The sequence below is a fragment of the Cyprinus carpio genome, unplaced genomic scaffold, assembly GCF_018340385.1.
Source record: "Cyprinus carpio isolate SPL01 unplaced genomic scaffold, ASM1834038v1 S000006657, whole genome shotgun sequence".
Lineage (NCBI taxonomy): Eukaryota > Metazoa > Chordata > Actinopteri > Cypriniformes > Cyprinidae > Cyprinus > Cyprinus carpio.
Window position 1 is genome coordinate 559,765 of NW_024879281.1, and position 18,034 is coordinate 577,798.

Here is an 18,034-nt window from a genome sequence, read left to right on the forward strand (position 1 = left end):
AGTCACTGTTACAATCAAACCCATAACACTCTGACTACTTGTATTAAATTCAGTGTAATGATACTAGTTACTGTTGTCATATATGTACGTTTCTTATATCAAAACATGGCATGTTAATTTGTTGCAGTCTGAGTTATATAGGAAAATTGCAATTACAATTGTCCCTTGTCTCCCATACATCTTTCTGTTCTAGCCAATTATAGCAATTTCATCCATGTAGCTACTTTGTTGAGTGACATCTGGAGTCAGAAAATCTCTTGGTTAACACTCCAAGACCTGAGGTGACTGACCACCTCTTTCTGAACTCAGCTTAAGAAAATCTTGGTTTATTCAATTCTTCAATACAACAAACTTGTATTAGAGGTTGTAGTTTTGTTATTGTTAGATCATTCCCTCAGATAATTGAAAAGCCATTTGAAAACGGGTTAAAAAGATAGTTTTGGTCAGAAACATGTTCTACACAAGTTTGTAAACGCGAACGCTTCTAGCCAAGCTCCATTTCACACACTGTCATCTGCCAAAAACTCAAGTATGAGTTGAATTTTCAGCATTCTCAGTTTTTCCATTTAGGTCGGTTACTGTCATAATGTAGCAACAGTTTGAAGAAAATATTGCAGAGCAAGTTAACACACACTCCTCAATGACGTATAACTAGTCACCTCAATAATAACACACCCAGCATAATGCTGCCTCCTGGAGGTTTATTATAACAGTGTGTGCACTTGATATGCATTGCATCCTTGCGAAGAATTTGTTTCCGCCACTGTATGGGAACTCCAACATGCTAATCAAGTGAGGGACGTTTGCTCCATCGTCTTATGATTCTTCCCTCTTGAAGCTGAAGTGTGTAATTTTTCGGCTTTTTACTGAAACACAGAGACCACCTGTATCCAGTAACAAATATAAACAAGTGGTTGACTTAGCTTTCACATGTAAACACTGCTGCTTTCAAAGCATTTTTTGTTTAAACACTCTGACAAGCCAGCATAGCAACACTGGCACAACCAATGGCGTAAGTTTGGGGCGTGGCTGTCTGTTTGCCTGACCAATGGGAGATAAGGGAAACCTTTTTGAAAACAGTCATATTTTTCACTTCTGGCGGAGGAATTACACACTTCAGCTTTTAAACTTTAATCACACATACACACTCCCAAGCAAAAACACACATACAGTATCTAGTCGACACAGCCTTTGAAATACAAAGCTATATTTTCATTCTGCATTTCAGTACTGAATTCTGCAGGATTGAAAATCAGTGGTAAACTCCAGCGGCCCTCACATTACAGTATGCATTAGACACATACTGATTAGTTTGATTACATTTTGAAAAGAAAAACAAGCTATATGTACATCTAAAGAAGCTTGATCTTTGGTACATGTGCACGCTGAAAGACCTTGCCCTGTGAAACTTCATTTGGGTTTAAATGAATGCTTTATTTAGTACTCGAGATCTTCCATCTGACATGCTCATGTCTAGACGTATCTTTTTTTTTAATCAAATAATGACAACATTTATGAGCGGTCCCTGGCAACTAAATGAAAATAACAGCGAGAGGCCTTTGAGCTCTGGAGAACATTAATTTGTTTCTTTTCATTTCTTTCATTCTCACACTCTCCCATGTCAAAAAAAAAACCTTGTTTATTGCGCATTCCTATTCATTCTTCACTCAGCATGGGAGAATCACCATTATCTACTCCTCAGAGAAGGCGTCCTGTAGCGTCAGTACAGAGCGAGGGCTGAATGAAACCAAAGCCACGTTTAACATCTCATGCATGTTGCACTGGATTTCAATTTGCCATTGAGCAGAACGGGGACAACAAAACGTGTACGGGCCTTTGATTCAGAACAAAGAAAAGATGGAAAAAGACAAATGGGATCCCATTGGATTTACAATGGAAGTGTACCGTATGCCCGATCCTTGTGTCCTCCAGCGACGTCGTTGGAATGTTTTTCACTTCTCTATATTAGAGAGAAACAGTTAGCGCACAGCAGTATGCACAGTTTTTGGACGCGCCGCTGCGTTAATGCCGGCAGAATGTGGATCACCACCCAGGCACAGCCTCTTTTGAAATTACCCATCATGCCTTGCTTTGCGAGCGGGGGCCGTTAGCGTCTAAAAGTGAGGGTGCTGGTGGAACGTTCTGTTGTTGGATAGTTAATGGAGTGTTCTGTGGTGGGGTAGGGGATGCTGGGCCCCTCCATGAGCGCTCTCTGGCTGGGTGGGGAGCAGGGTCTCGCGGTGCCCGTGTTGATGGTGGGCACTGCTGGAAGGGCCACTGTCTGGATGGTGCGCCTCTCGCGGGGGGGAAGCTCCTCCAGCCCCTCCAGGCTTTGAGGCGGACCATCATAGCTCATGTTGAGCCGCAGGGGTTGATGTGCCTGGCAGTAATCCACTATAGGCTGCTCGTACCTGTAGAAGGTCAGAGTGCTCATCTGGTGAGGGACCTGTGGGGGGTAAAGTAGAGAGAGAAAGAATGAGCTGAAGATCCCTAATTAGAATAATTAAGTCATTAACAGCCATTAAATCGTCATTTAAAGGATAGTTCATTCAAAAATGAACATTTTGTCATTATTCACTCAGCCTCATGTCAGTGTATGTCCTACTACTGTAGGACACAAAAGGAGAAATTTTGAAGATTGTGCTGGTCGCTCTATTCCATGCAATTACAATTAATGACATGTGAATTAGAATTAATGAATTAAAGTTTCATTGAAATCAGATTCAAAAGAATGATTTGTTCACGAATTGGCGAATAACAGTGAATTTTCAGTGAATAATTACTTACATTTTGGTCTATTTCTTCACACAAAGCTATTGTATAACTCTGAATATTGCACATGAGTCATATGGAGCTTGTATGGAGCTTGACAGCCCATGTCCTCATTCTCAGAAGTCAGAAAGAGCTTTATTGCCAAGTATGATTATACACATATTTCCTTTATGGAAAAAGCAATCAGGATACACATCAAGAATTCCCCTTGAGTATTTTGTTCCAAGGACGAATAAAGACACACAGGTTTGGACCAACATGACATTTTTCATTTTTGGGTGAACTATCCTTTAAATTAGCCTAATTAAACCACCCCCTCACCACAAGAGTCATTAAATAGTCATAAAATATCTCTGATAATGATTCTACCACCAAGAGACATGCACACACACAGTGTTCATTCCAACATCCCTCCTTCCCACATAGTTCTCAGCCCACTCGCGACTTCCTCTTTAAGCTCTGCTTCCGTCTGCATTTAGAAGCTGCCTCGTGGCACAGCGTTTTCAAAGAGGCACCGCGCTGGTAGGGGTAATAGCTTTTTACACCGAGTGCAAACCCAGCATCTGTCTTGCTTCCCAGTGTGTGTGCCGTGCTCACTGGTGACTCACTCTGTGTATACACAAGAGGCAGAGCACACACACACACACACACACACACACACACACACACACACGATCCCCCGCATGGGCTGCTGCAGCTATCCCTTATAAAAGACACAAAAAAAAATACCCCTCCCCTTCACACCCCGACACCCCGAGAGACACATTGTAGAAAAATCACACAACATGCTGCCTCATAATAACTGCAAAAAAAATATTTTTATTTGTCCATAAAACATGCAGAAATACTTATCATGTAAACATCATTACAACAAGATAAAAGTACTTTATTTAAAAAGTACTTTCTAAATTTACTTTATAGAAAAAAAAGTTTTCAGAGTCTCAGAAAATAATCTATATAGTCTAGAAGAAAGACTAAAGAAGAAGGACGCATTTAGATTTTTTATTTCAATCAATCAATCAATCAATCAATCTTTAATAAAACACATTTTAAAACTTACAAAAAACTCTTCTACAAAAACAAGTCTTATTATTCAACATAATCTTACTTCAAGTAAATTTATCTTATTTTAACACTTTCACTCACACATTATTTAAAGAAAAGAAGTAGAAAAAAAGTTTACAAATACATTTTCATAGTGTTCTCATCCCTCACACTATCTCACACACACACAAAAACACACAGACAAATCATGCCGAAATGAGTTGCCATATATTTCCACTGAACAACCAGAGTTCATTGCTTTTAAAGGAGCGAATTAGTGAACGCTTAGAGATAGTGAAGAGCAACCCAAGCGCGATTACCTTCAGCGAGCACTAAGTGAACGTTAGTGACAAGAGAGCTCTGCCGGTGTGACAGACGAAGAGGTTTTACAAAGAGACTCCTGACAGGAAGAAAAATAAATAAACTACGTCAAATGCAGGGCCGACTCTCAAGTGATAATGAGATGCGTTGTGTCAGCAGCTCGGGTTTAAAGCTCTTTGTATGCCACAATTAATCCACTTCCCCATATTCCCCTGAGCAGAGCGAAAGGCTTTTTGCATGGGCACCAGCAGAATGCACAGCTACTTAAAAAACTGCTTTACTTAGGGTGTCATGGGATTTGTTAAGAGGAAATGGATAGTCATATACTGCAGGGTCACTACAAGGGATGCAAAAAGTACTAAAGCCAATACTAAAATGTGAAAAGCGATTTTATACACTGACATGCCTGTTTGTGTTTATATGTATATGAAAAGCACTTGCTCATCGACACAAATAATAAAATCGTATACTGTATGTATATAAAATGATATGTGCTTTAGGTCTTAATGCAGTTTAATAGACCTGCTGGTTTCTGTTATGCTTTGTAATATTAATCAAACAACGATATTGACAAGAAAAAAAGATAAAGTGCTTACTGATGTTGGCTGGACAACTGTAGTAGCTTAAATAAGTCTCTACAATCAACTATGAACACACAATCAGGCCTAAAGAAAACAAAATAATGAATTTACACATTTTAATAAAAGGCTTGCTTCCCATTTAAACTTCAACAGCATCCGATATTCATGCATTGTATCTAATAATCATGCAGTGAAAACTCTGCAAATAATTTAAGTAGTTTATTTTTACATTTGATTACTTGAATACTTGAATCTGCTTTTACATAAAACTTTAAGCACTGTTGACTTCATTTGTTCTGTTGCTTATAATTGATTCTGTTGACTGGTTACTTAAATAATTACTCAGATTACGTGATGCAATGTTTATTTAATTGAGAAAAGCTGAAAACAGATAACAGCTTTGTTAATAAGGGAATGATCTTGGTAATTGGTTATCGGCGGTTGATGATAATTAAAAAATAGCAAATATACACTAATTATTTGGCCTGATACAGTATATCAGTCCTGTTGGCAACATCAATCACAAAGCAGCAATTGTATAAAAACACAGGAAGAGGAAGTAAGCTGAGCTATTAAGTTATGGCAGAAGATCTTCTATGTGTTTAGGACACAGGTGGGTCGAATTTACAGTCTATGAGGACCCTCATAAACATCAAAAGGTGCCAGGGTAAAAATGAGCACTTGCCAAAATCCAAGCCATAGACCCAGGTGGCATGGAAAAATTGAAAATTAATGAGACAGAGGGGGAATCATTGTCAAAATGAAAGAACCTTCGCAATATTGTGTAAAAAAAAAAAAAAAAAAAAGTGTGTTCAACAGATGACAACAATAAGGAACATTTACATTAAAAAATAAAAAGTAAAAACAGTATTAATGTGAAATTTAATAACAATTTATATGAACTGGTTTATATATATTTTTTATATATATATATCTGAATTTTCAGCATCATTACTCCAGTCTTTCGTCTCACATGATCCTTCAGAAATTATTCTAATATGCTGATTTGATGATCAAGAAACATTTCTGTTGAAATGTTGAAAACAGTTATGCTGCTTAATATTTTTTGTTGTAATTATACACTTTTTTCAGGATTCTTTGATGAATAGAAAGAAAAGCTATTAAAATATTTTATAAACAATGTAAACATAACAAATTCTGTTACTTTTGCTCAAATTGGTCCTTGCTGAAAAAAAACAAAAATGACCCAAAATTTTTGAACAACAAAAGTTGTACATATATTAAAATGCCAACAAACCTCATTATGTGTTGCCCTGAATTTTGAAAGCAAACACAACCATGATTTTCTATGATATTCCTCCTCCTTTAGGTGGTTGTAGTGGCTATTTTCTAAGCAAAGGTGTGGCAAGCTTTCCATTCTGATTACAAAGGCAAATTATTTTGTTTATGTGGAAAGTAAATTGTCAATTTTGAGTTGCTGTTGACCGTTAGTCTACTCTGACGAAGTGACAAGGTCACATTGTGCTGAATTTTAGTGTGTGTGTCAGAGGTAAAGTTACACACTAAACATACTCAACTGAGAAGGCACATATTTAGTCCAGGATGTTCATGCTACTGTGAACCCAATGGACTATGCAAATAGACAGACATATAAATGATAATCAGGGTGAATCCCATGTACTGAGGCAAACAAAATGTTCAATGAGAGTCAAACATTTCTAATGAGCACTCATTGATACTCCTTGAATCTCTCCTGCTCAAATGAACTCCATTAAGCTACGTTTACTTTTGATACAGTGGACGCTCAATGGGAAAGTTCCATACCAACCCCCCCCCCACCCCCCTATTCCTAGCTATTCCTTCCTTCAGCCACTCCCAACTGATCTTCAGTGAAGTTGCATTGATTAAATATCATATATTAACTACTAACTGTTGCAGTGAATTCTGAACAGTGCAGGGCCTCTTCTATGATGCACATGTTTTAATTACTGCATTAAAATTAATTTAGAAAGTCAAAAATATTAGGGTGACTGTCCTAACTAGGACCTAACTGTTAGGACCCAACTGTCCTGATAACATACAGTAATGACGAAAAAAAGCCTAATTAAAAGAAACTCTTTTAAAAACTCACCGTCTCCTGCCCCATTACCCAGATGACAACACCACGGCCAACTACAGTCAAACGCTGGGCTGTTTGTCCATTACGAGTGACTGTGACAGCAGGGACTCATCAGTATGTGAGGGACATGGTGTCTTTGCCACTTCTGTTTATTCAGAGCTTAACTGGGAATTCTTGTGCCCTGGCCACTAGTTATGCAAATAAGCTCACATAGCATATTAAAGCCATACAGTCAAGCTAACACTTTGATTTACTGCATGCTGCTGGCCTTAAAAGCATGCCAACTAGCTCCGTAAGGAATCTATAGGATTCATTTTTCCCAATGTTCAGGCCAAAACCTTTTTATTACCAGAAACATTACTGCAGTGCATTTACAGTGCATTCATGCAGGAGGAAAATCAGTGCAACAATGTATTTGCCATGTCTAAGAGGCTAAACAAGGCGAAAGACATTCACCATCTGTATGCATGAGTCATCCTGCTATAGCTACAGTAAGCGTGCACAGTATGGAATCCGCTAGATCTTTAGTTAATAAGAGGACAAGTGCAATAAGCAATATTGTAAGTTTCCAAGCACGAGAAAAATGCACGACTACATGAGAGAGGATGTTCAGACACATTGTGCAGTTGCGATTGTGTTGCAACTGGTACAAATTGTAATTTTTTTGTCATTATTTATTCTTCTGTATGTTGTACAAAAGAGTAATTGTTTTAGAAAAACTGGACAAAAAGGACTAAATATATAAATAAAGGGACTAAATAAAAGGGCTGAATAAGTAAATATAACATACATAACATACAAAAAACATGACTAACTAAATAAATAAAATATGAAATAAATGGACTAAATAAATGAATGAATAAATAAAATGATTAAATAATTAAATAAATAAAATGACTAAACATAAATAAAAGAACTAACTAAATAAATAAAGGACTACATAAATAGATAAGTAAAAAAAGGACTGAATAAATATATAAATAAATAAAATAACTAAATAAAATAAAAGGACTATAAAAAAACATGCATACACATGTACATCACCAATTAACACATTTTAAGTACTATCAAGTGGTATAAAGCCATATAATAGTGAGTATAAAACAAGTAATTGTAAGGTAGTTTATAATAAGAAATACTGTAAAGAGACATTTTGAGACATGAGAAAGATGAGAAATATAATTGCAATTAAAAAAAAAGAAATATATATATATACAATTAAGACAGATGCAGTCACAAAAAGAAATAAAGTAAACATTTTGAGAAATAAAGCAGCAATTGTGAAACACAATCACAATATATAAGAAACAAAATGTAAATGAAAATATAAGAAGTCGAAACTGAGATATTCGAAGCAACATTACTTTGTTGAGATTAATAAGAATCAATAATGTCAAAACAGCATTGGTCCAACATGTGTAACTAAATGTTATGTGATACTTTTAAAATCTGGATGCGAACAAAGGCTAAAGGCTAACTTTATCACGGAATGTCTTAATGTTTCTCACGCAAGTCATATGGACTATTTATATGGTTTTTAACAGGTTTTTTATTTTTTTTTTCATTTTTGGAAGTTGACAGCCTCTAGTCACTGTAAGGCAAGAGTTGCGTAATGAATCTTTAGAAATTTCGACTTTTTTGTTCCATGGAAAACATGAGGGAGAGAAAATAACAACAGAATCGTCATTTCTGGGTGAACTATCCATTTTAGTTTGTTTACCAAAGCAGCAAACAGACACCATAGAGGGCAGGATGCGCAGTTACAAATTATCTTCACAATGGTTTGGCAGAAGGATTTTCTGTCACTGTCAAGAGAGTTTAAATCATCCCTGATAGGGCTTAAAAAAGTTTGCATGCATGTGCGTGTGAGTGTTGCATCTGGGTGTGTGACAATTTAATGTGGCTGTGCTGCAGGGGCCAAATGGGTGGCCTAAACAGAATAGTATTATTGTGCCCCCTCCTTCAAAAAAAAAAAAATAAATAAAATACTATAAGTGGTCAAAATGATTTTGTAGTCTCAAGTGTTTAGAAATTACACAAAATAAAATTAAGCAGTTATATGATAAAAACCATGGTTAATTTTTGGTAAGGGTTGTGATGTCCACATGTTTTTGTTGAAGAAATTAAAGAGACTCTAGCATTTCTATTGCAAAAAGGTGGCCAAAAATTAAAAATTAAGTGGATATTTGAATTAAATATTTGGTTAATATTAAACAAGGATTTGATTGTCCTGTAAGTGTAACAGCAGCAAATATCAGGCCTTTGGTGCCCTTTGCAGGCATTTGTAATAAAACTGTTTATTTTGTATTACATTATGTATTTAAACAGTGTTATTCAATGAAACCATATTATTATTATTATTATTAATTAACCAATCATTATAACCTCGTTTTTATATAACACATTTTAAGTCATGAAAACTAGAATATTAAGTCAATTAAGATGTGTCGTTGGTGCTGGTGAAATTATTACCAATATTAAAACACGTTACTAATGTCAACAGTCAAAAAAGTTTCACAGGATTATGAACGTAACTACATCTTGGGCTTTTATGTTTTTCTTTTCTCTGCGCCGGACTGCGCTCATGTGAGTGAGAGAATGAGAATGAGAGTTCAAACAGCTGATAAAAACATCACAATAATCCACAAGTAATCCACATGACTCCATTCCAGATGTTTTTATCTGTTTAGACTCTCATTCTGACGGCACCCATTCACTGCAGAGAAGCCTTTGGTGAGCAAGTGATGGAATGCTAAATTTCTCCAAATATGTTCTGATGAAGAAACAAATTCATTCTAAACTTGGATGGTTTGATGGTGAGAACATTTTCTGCAAATCTCCTAAAAAATTGCCATATTTTCTCACTCTCAGGTCATTCCTATATTTCAGTTGACTGGAAAAACATTGCAATCAGTATTTTATTTTTTCAATAATGACAGAATGATATTTTTCGGGTGACTTTTCTTTTAACATGTTTAGGCATGCTTTCCTGGAAAACAATAAAACATATTTATTAATAACAAAGCATCTAATAAACGAAAAGCATGTTAATTTTTGGGCGAACTGTCCCTTTAAAAGCAATTGAATCTGACACATCTAGGACTGTCTCCATCATCCAAATCTGCTGTGTCCATCTGTCCGAATCTACTTTGATTTTCACTCTGTCTAGCTGTTGAACATTTTCAAAAAGTAAAAAGGATTTTTGGCTCTGTGGCAGCCGCCCCTGTCAACTTTTAATCAGGGATATTGAAAAGGAGTGTGTGAACGGGCCTTTTTAAGCCGGGGCTAATCAGACATGCCTCCGTGAACTGGGCCGAAGCCAGGCCTGTTTGAAGACCTCGCTCTGTCTCTACCTTTGTTTCTTTCCCTTCTACTTTCTCTCTCCCGTCTGATTTCATTTCAGAGAGGCAGATTATCTGAAATGAGGCATTCTATCTGGAAAAGAGCACTCAGGATAAGCCTTTACTGAAGATGCTTCTGTTTGAAAAGGATCGATGCGGATTGTCTCTCCCTCCTGTGCATCTAAGACCTGGATTTCTACTTTAAGGTGCTCTTGAGAAAGAAATACAAAGAATTTACTGCTCTTTGGTAAATAGACAAATCCCTAATTCTAACAAATGGAGCTGTAGACAACAGGTTCTGCTCTGCAGCCAAATCGTCTTAAAACATCAGTTTTATTTATGTGTCTATTTAGTATGCTGCTCTCCACCTCTATTCTAGTGTCAGCCTCAGACGGTACGCCCACAATCCGTTCATTGACTGTCTGATGCAAACTGCACACAAAATTGGCATGAAACCACTAATTATGATCTAATTGGCTGTTGCTACCCATCTTCATCTTAAAGGTAAAAGGTGTACAGTGATTTTCTTTTCTCCAAATGGAATCACAAAAATAGTGAGTGTTTTCCAATATACAGAAGCCCACCAAGGTCATGCATATTAATATTTTGTTTTCTCAAGATCACGATTTATTGTATAGCTGTTTGGTGTTACTAGCAGTGCAAGAAATTCACGGCTCACCTGTAAAATGCAATAAAAATTTTAATAATAATAAAAAAAATTTTTTTTTTGAAAACCCATTACATTTTACAGGGAAAATGTATGTTTTAGGTGCTCTTAATTTTTAATCACTTTTAATCACTTTTTTTCAACTCGGTTAAAAAATGCTATCAAAATAAATGAATCTACAAGTAATCCACACAACTTTAGTCGATCAATTAATGTCTTGTTTGTAAGAAACAGATATATAACTTATTGGATGATGGACACTCGTGCTGACGGCACCCATTCACTGCAGAGGATCCATTGGTGAGGTATGGGTAAGTTATGTAATGCCAAATTCCAAATTGGTTCAGACGAAGAAGCAAACTCAGTAAAACGTTAATGAAGCACAAAATGATTAATGAAACAGCAAAAATTACCATTCATCAATTATCTTCAATCCATTGTTTTCGGCAAAAAAGTCATAATTAATAAACTGTATGTTTATAAGCATAAAAGCTGTGACAACTTGCCCTGACCTGACATATACTATACAAAAAGAGTAAGAACACAATTCAGCCTTTTAGTTCAAACCTCCCTTTATACTATATTTCACTTTTGTTTAAATGTATATCAGTCTGGTTATTGTGTCTAACCAACAGCTAAAGCAAAAAGTTTGTCTGGGTAGATAGAATTCACAAAAATGATATAACATCTATCCCTGGACTTCCTTATCTATTTTTAATTTGATAAATTTGGCAATACTTTTTTCTCAGTAATGTAATTTTCTATCATGTTATAACCCACCCATTAGAAAAACCTATCTGATACCATATAAATAATATCCTTTGCCCCACAGACACACCTTCAATGTTCTAAATCAGCACACTTTCATTTACAGATTACCAAGATTCAAAGGGTTGGGGAGGTGTGCAGCTGATATGTAATTATATTCTGGTGTAATATCTCTCCTACTCTCCTTGCCTGGTGTGTGATTACATTAGCGGAGAGCTGCAGTGCTGTTCTGTTCTGCTCTGCCTGCTGTGGTGTTGAGTTTGTTACCTTCAACATGTGTGTGTTCTGGTGTGTGTACTCGTTCATGGCACGTCTAGACCACAAATCTAAATTAAAACGATAACAACAACTCATTTAGTAGTAATTAAGATAGATTGTACAGTATAACATTAATGATGGGCCGTATGTTTTCATCTGCAGAAATAATTAACACAATCCAGGAATAAGGGAGAAAAAAAACACCTTACAGACCAATCTGTGGAAGCAGTGAAATGTCTTACTTCGATGGAATAACTGACAATACAGTAATATTCAACAAAATAACAGTTTTTACTTTGAATTCCTTAGCAGTTAATGTCTTGTCTGGGAACTAGGTTTATTTTGGTTAATAAACTAAAATAAAAACGTTACTAGAAATAAAATAAACATTAACTGAAATAATCTAAAATATATACATTTAATTCAGCTCACTGCCACAGCATTATTTCTCATTTTCTTTTAGTTTAAATTAAAGCACTAAAAAACTACAACTAAAATGAAAATAAAAAAAGGACTTTAACTGAATTGAAAACTAAAAATTTTACAATAAAAAATTAATTCAAAATATTGATAAAATTAGTATATCAATGACAGTTCTAGGAGACAGCCAGTCAGATCAGAAGCAACACTTTGAATGGAAAACACCTTAATGATGGATTTTATTTTTATTTTTATTTTTATTTTTATTTTTATTTTTTATTATTATTATTATTATTATTAACATTATTTTTTTTTTTTTTTTTTTTTACAAATAACTGGACTGGAGTCGTGTGGATTACCTATGAATTATTTTATCAGCAGTTCTGATGGCACCCATTCACTGCAGAAAATCCACTGGTGAACAAGTGATGTAATGCTGAATTTCTCCAAATCAGTTCCGATACCGAAACATACTTTTGGATTCATCTTAGATGGCCTGAGGAATACAAAGAAACTGAATAGGGAAATAAAGCAAGGTCTAAATCAGCATGCGTATAGTAGCACAATAATACATTTATATACCTTATGATGTTTATATTGCAAGACCATTAAATCATAATCATATACATTTACAGACCCCAACCGAACATATGCAACCCCTAACATATAAAAACGATCACTCAAGTAGTCTTAATTCTGTCCATTCTCATTAAAAATAGTCTAAATTCCTTCATTACTGCCTGAATCCGATGGCAGCATAAAACAATACATTATGTATTAGAAGCTTTCTGAGATAAATAGCTTTGGATAGACAAATAAACGCATTATTAAAGCTCCGAAGGGAAAGATGTGACACTTCCAGAACTGCAGCAACAAATCCAGAGAGATGCATTAAGAATGCATGTGTGAGTATTAAGTATGCAAAAGTGCATTAAGAATATATTGTGTATGTTTATGTTTCAAATCGATAACAACATTCAAGTTTCACTTGTGCGACCACGAGAGGGTGTGTTTATCTCACTTACACACTACTGTATTTACTCCAATGACACTCGTCCCTTGGTACTGTTTTTAAAAGGTCACGTAACAACCGTAGCGAGATGTTCACAAACACGTTGGCTTAAGTATGTCTATTTTCAGTTCTGCAGATAGTCAACAGATAAAATCTTTGAGTCAGCAAAGTGCTACAAAGTAGAAAATCTTGTCAAATCTAAATGTGAAACTTGCTTCTCACCCCGGGGACCATAGGATGTTTTTTATATGATTTTTTACAATAAGGTCCCATGGGTTAAAATAATTTTTCACCCAAAAAGGAAAATTGGCTGACAATGTTTCTTCAGGCTTCTCAGATTTGTGGTCCAGGGTCACATATGATGCTGCAAATATGTATTTTCCACAAACATGCAAGGAAGAAAAAAATCGTGAAATAATTCAAAATCTTTCACAATTGGCATGCATGGAAAATGCAAGTCATTTTGTAATGTTCATTTCAAACATTTTGCCCTCCCAAGCACAGAAGTGAAACTCTTTATTAAGTGAGGAAAGTAATGCCCGTACAATGCCTTCAACCTAGACCGCATCTTGAGAAAAAATGACTCTCTTTCAGCAATTCCCGCTGCTGATCTGTCATTCCTCAGTAGTTTATTTGAAAAGCGACGCTCAAGCACAGCAGGGGCCACTGAGTGATGAACGGAAGGTTGAGTAACCCCCAAAGCTGCAATTACTCTAAACACTAACTGGTCTTTTTCCCTTTAACCTCACTGTGACCCTTCATAGAAAGCATGAGCTTATGCACACCTGCAACACACCGGACATCAGCAGGCTCTAAACAAACTTTAATAACCACCGTTGATAACCAGTTGCTTGACTGCTCCAAAGACGTCCAGCTGGGTTGTCCCAAAATGAGGCTTTTTCCTGGTGTGAGAAAAAAAAATCCTTTGGAATAACACTATCGTTCCGAGACAGCTCTTCATCTGGCTGTGAAAAATATTTCATCACTTGAAATGGTGGCAATATGGTGCTTACTTTGATGGTGTGTTTTACAGTTCCATAGCAGAACACTGAATGATGCTACCACTGCTTCTTTCTCAGCCTCCAAGTTGCTCTTTGGCCCTGTGTGCCAAAAGTAAGCGTCTCTACAGAGATGTTCTGATTTCAGAACAACGTGCCCTGGCTAGCCCTACTGTCACATCAAATCTCTCCCTGAGCTTGGTGGATGTGCTTGGAGAGAGATGGGTAAATATTGGGCCTAGGCTTGGATTAAGCTGGCCAGATAGACCATCACATTACAGATGGTAGGTTTAGGTTGTGAGATTTACCCAAAGCTCACATCAGAATGTGTTATGGGTAATGGCAGGGCATGATTTGACAGGGGGCGATGCTTTTGAAAACTTTTTATAGTCGTATAAAACTCTATAGGCGGAGGCTGACTCAACTACCCATCTTTTTAGGCAAGTAGATAAACAATTTACATGAGTCTCAAAACATCTCAAAATCCAATGAGAAATGACAAATTTCCTGATAATTCTATGTTTTTCAGGAGTGTGGCAACCCTATATTTATGTGCTATATCATCATTTTCCCGTTCGTTCTAAATCTATTTCTCATTCTTTCTTACTGTCCCTGTCCATCTCTCTCCCTCCTTCCCCAATTTCTCTCTCCATTACGCCCACAAACAGCAGCTGAAAAGGTCTGGCACTCGTTCAGAATCCCAATGATCACCCTTCCCAAAAATGTCAATGGATGGAAATCAGGCAACGTCACCAGACTGAGGATTGAAGCGTGGCATTATGGGCGACCGAAAAGCTCCGGCTGTGTGCTGAGAGAGGGGAAGTGGTCCTCTTGCCACTCCTGCCCAGTCAGAGGCCTGGTGAAGGGTATAAATCAGCAGTTAAAAGCAAGGCGCCTCCGGCTGATTGGTGTATAATTAAGTGTCTTTTCCGGACATTTCTCAAGGCTCTGGCTCTGATCATTTTAATTTTGCAGTGTGACTTCAGGGTTCTGGACTAATCAGAAGAATCTGTGTCCTGTGAGATTTGCGCACTAGAGGCAGTGTGGCTGAATGGTGTTTAATATAAGAGAGTTGGTTTATAAAGTCAAAAAGGGAAATGAAATTATGCCGCAGAGAATTAAATTCATATCTGGAGTAATATGCTCCCACAACTTTAGGTTTTCATGGGCGACTGGAAAAGTTACAGGTCTAAAAAAAGAGTGTGATATGGTTTGTCAGTACTTTTAAAAGTCCAGTAGATATTATGATATGATATTTCGTTTTTGATATTATTAGTTTTATCAGACAGCAATATGTGAAGAGTGACGGGATTCTATTTTTGGAATAATTTCCATTTCTCAGACACAAACAATATTGGCTGAAAACTTGGCTGATACTTATGTTTTGTTCACATTTGCTGAAACTTTACTCACACCTTCAATACATCCAAAATAGAATAACTTTGTTTCTTAATGAGAAATTAAGCATTATCACTTGCTCACCAATGGATCCTCTACAGTGAATGGGTGCCGTCAGTCCAAACAGCTCATAAAAAAGTTTGACCACTTACAAAGAAATGAAGGGTCTGCAAATTTTATTGTAGGTTTATTTTTCATGGATAGAGACAGAATACCAAACAAACAAACAAACAAACAAAAAATCTGAAAAAATAAAAATACATTATATAAAGGATAGAGATTGATTTGCATTTCAGTAAATCAAATAAGTATTTGAACCCCTACCAACCAGCAAGAATTCTGGCTCCCACAGATTGGTTATGTGCCCATGTGGAACACAGATTAGTCATGCCACTTTAAGAAGTTACTCCTAATGTCAGCTCATTTGGCGTATAAGACACCCGTCCACACAATCTGTATCTTTCATTCCAACCTCTCCCACCACCATGGGCAAGACCAAATAGCTGTCAAAGGATGTCAGAGACAAGATTGTAGATCTGCACAAGGCTTGGTGCGATTATTCAGAAATGGAAGAAATACAAAACAACCATCAACTGGCCTCGGTCTGGAGCTCTGTGCAAGATCTTGCCTCATGGGGTAAAGAAGATCATGAGAAAGGTGAGGGATCAGCCCAGAACTACACGGGAGGTGTTTGTTAATGATCTTAAGGCAGTTGGGACCACAGTCACCAAGCAAACCATTGGTAACACACTACGGCGCAATGGACTAAAATACTGCTCAAGAAGGCACATGTACAGGCCCGTTTAAAGTTTGCCAAAGAACATCTAAATGATTCAGAGAAGGCTTGGGAGAAAGTGCTGTGGTCAGATGAAACCAAAATTGAGCTCTTTGGCATTAACTCGACTCGCCGCGTTTGGAGGGAGAGAAATGCTGACTATGACCCCAAGAACACCGTCCCTACAGTCAAGCACGGAGGTGGAAACATTATGCTTTGGGGCTGTTTTTCTGCTAAGGGTACAGGACAACTTCACCGCATTATACTGTACAGTATATACACCAGTTAAATAGTTCTGTTCTAGTTCTAGTTAAGTAGATTCCTCTGATATAACTTTCTGCATCTCTTTGTTTCAACATCACACCATCCATCATTCTCAGGAGACACCTCTCCTGCCCCTTTCCATCACCTTCATCCTACCTGCTCCACTGTTTCCATAGCGATGTTTGCTTGTGCCCATAATGACTAAGTATCTCTCAAATAGATTGCGGGGACTGGCAGGAACCCCTCTCATTTCTCACAGCCCTTTTCTTTTCTTTCTACCACTCATGTCACATTGATGCAAGCTCGCCTTTAAAGAACAGTCTGTAGAGAACACCAGAGTGGTGGAAAATGCAAAGTGCACACAGTGTCTGAAGAAGGGTGTATAATGTCACCGTGTCCCTTGTGTATGTTAGTCACATCAAAACAAAACAGTAAAAACAAACCTGTTTAAGAGTAATAGAAAGATCTTTAAAAAAAAATGCAATTTTTAAATTTTTAAAAACCTTGAACCAGGTTTTTATCTTTAACCAAATCTATTAAAAACAAGTTTGTTAATTTAAATGAAGCTGAAATAAACTATACAAATATTACATGTAAAACTAAATGAGAATTTGAAACTTTGCCTTGGCAACTAAATGAAATAAGTTTAAGTTAAAGCACTGTAATGACGACATTTAAATAAATGATAATTGAAATGAAAATAAAACTAAGATTTAAATAAAAATAAATTAAACCTTAATAGTAACATAAAGCTAATCCAAAATATTTACAACCATTACTGCTCCAATCAATGACAATTTTCAGTGAATAATGTTTTACATTTTAACCTGTTTCTCAAACAAAGCTACTTTAGAATACTTTAAAAAAATCGCTACGGTTATATGGACTATGTTTATGAATATGTAAATAAATGTGGTGATTTTGTTTATTTTTATTTAATCACATTCAATGGAAAAGAGCAGCGTGAACATTATTCTAAACTTCACATTTTGTTTCACAAAAAATAATAATAATAATAATAATAAACATACAGGTTTGGATCGTCATGAGAGCAAGTCAATGACACAATGCTAATTTTTAGATGAACTATCCCTTTAAGAAATACAGGGAAATACAGTTTTCTTGTAAGAAACTTGATTGAATAAGACAGAAACAGTGAGGGAGCGCACAGGGGAGAGAAAACCGGGACTGGTACAACTGCTAAAGCAGAAGAAAATATTTAATTTTTTTGCCCAGGAAAACAGAGGGGGAGGCTAGCAGAGACGGCGAGCTACAGGAAGACCGATCCAGAGGAAGAAGGTGGAGGGGGGGAATGAATGCAGAAGAGCATTGAGC

The 18,034-nt window shown here is 36.5% G+C and overlaps 1 pseudogene; it reads right to left on the minus strand.

The window, feature by feature from the left end:
- Positions 1-1,449: 1,449 nt before the first annotated feature.
- LOC109044828 overlaps positions 1,450-18,034 on the minus strand; it is a 100,283-nt pseudogene continuing 83,698 nt past the window's right edge.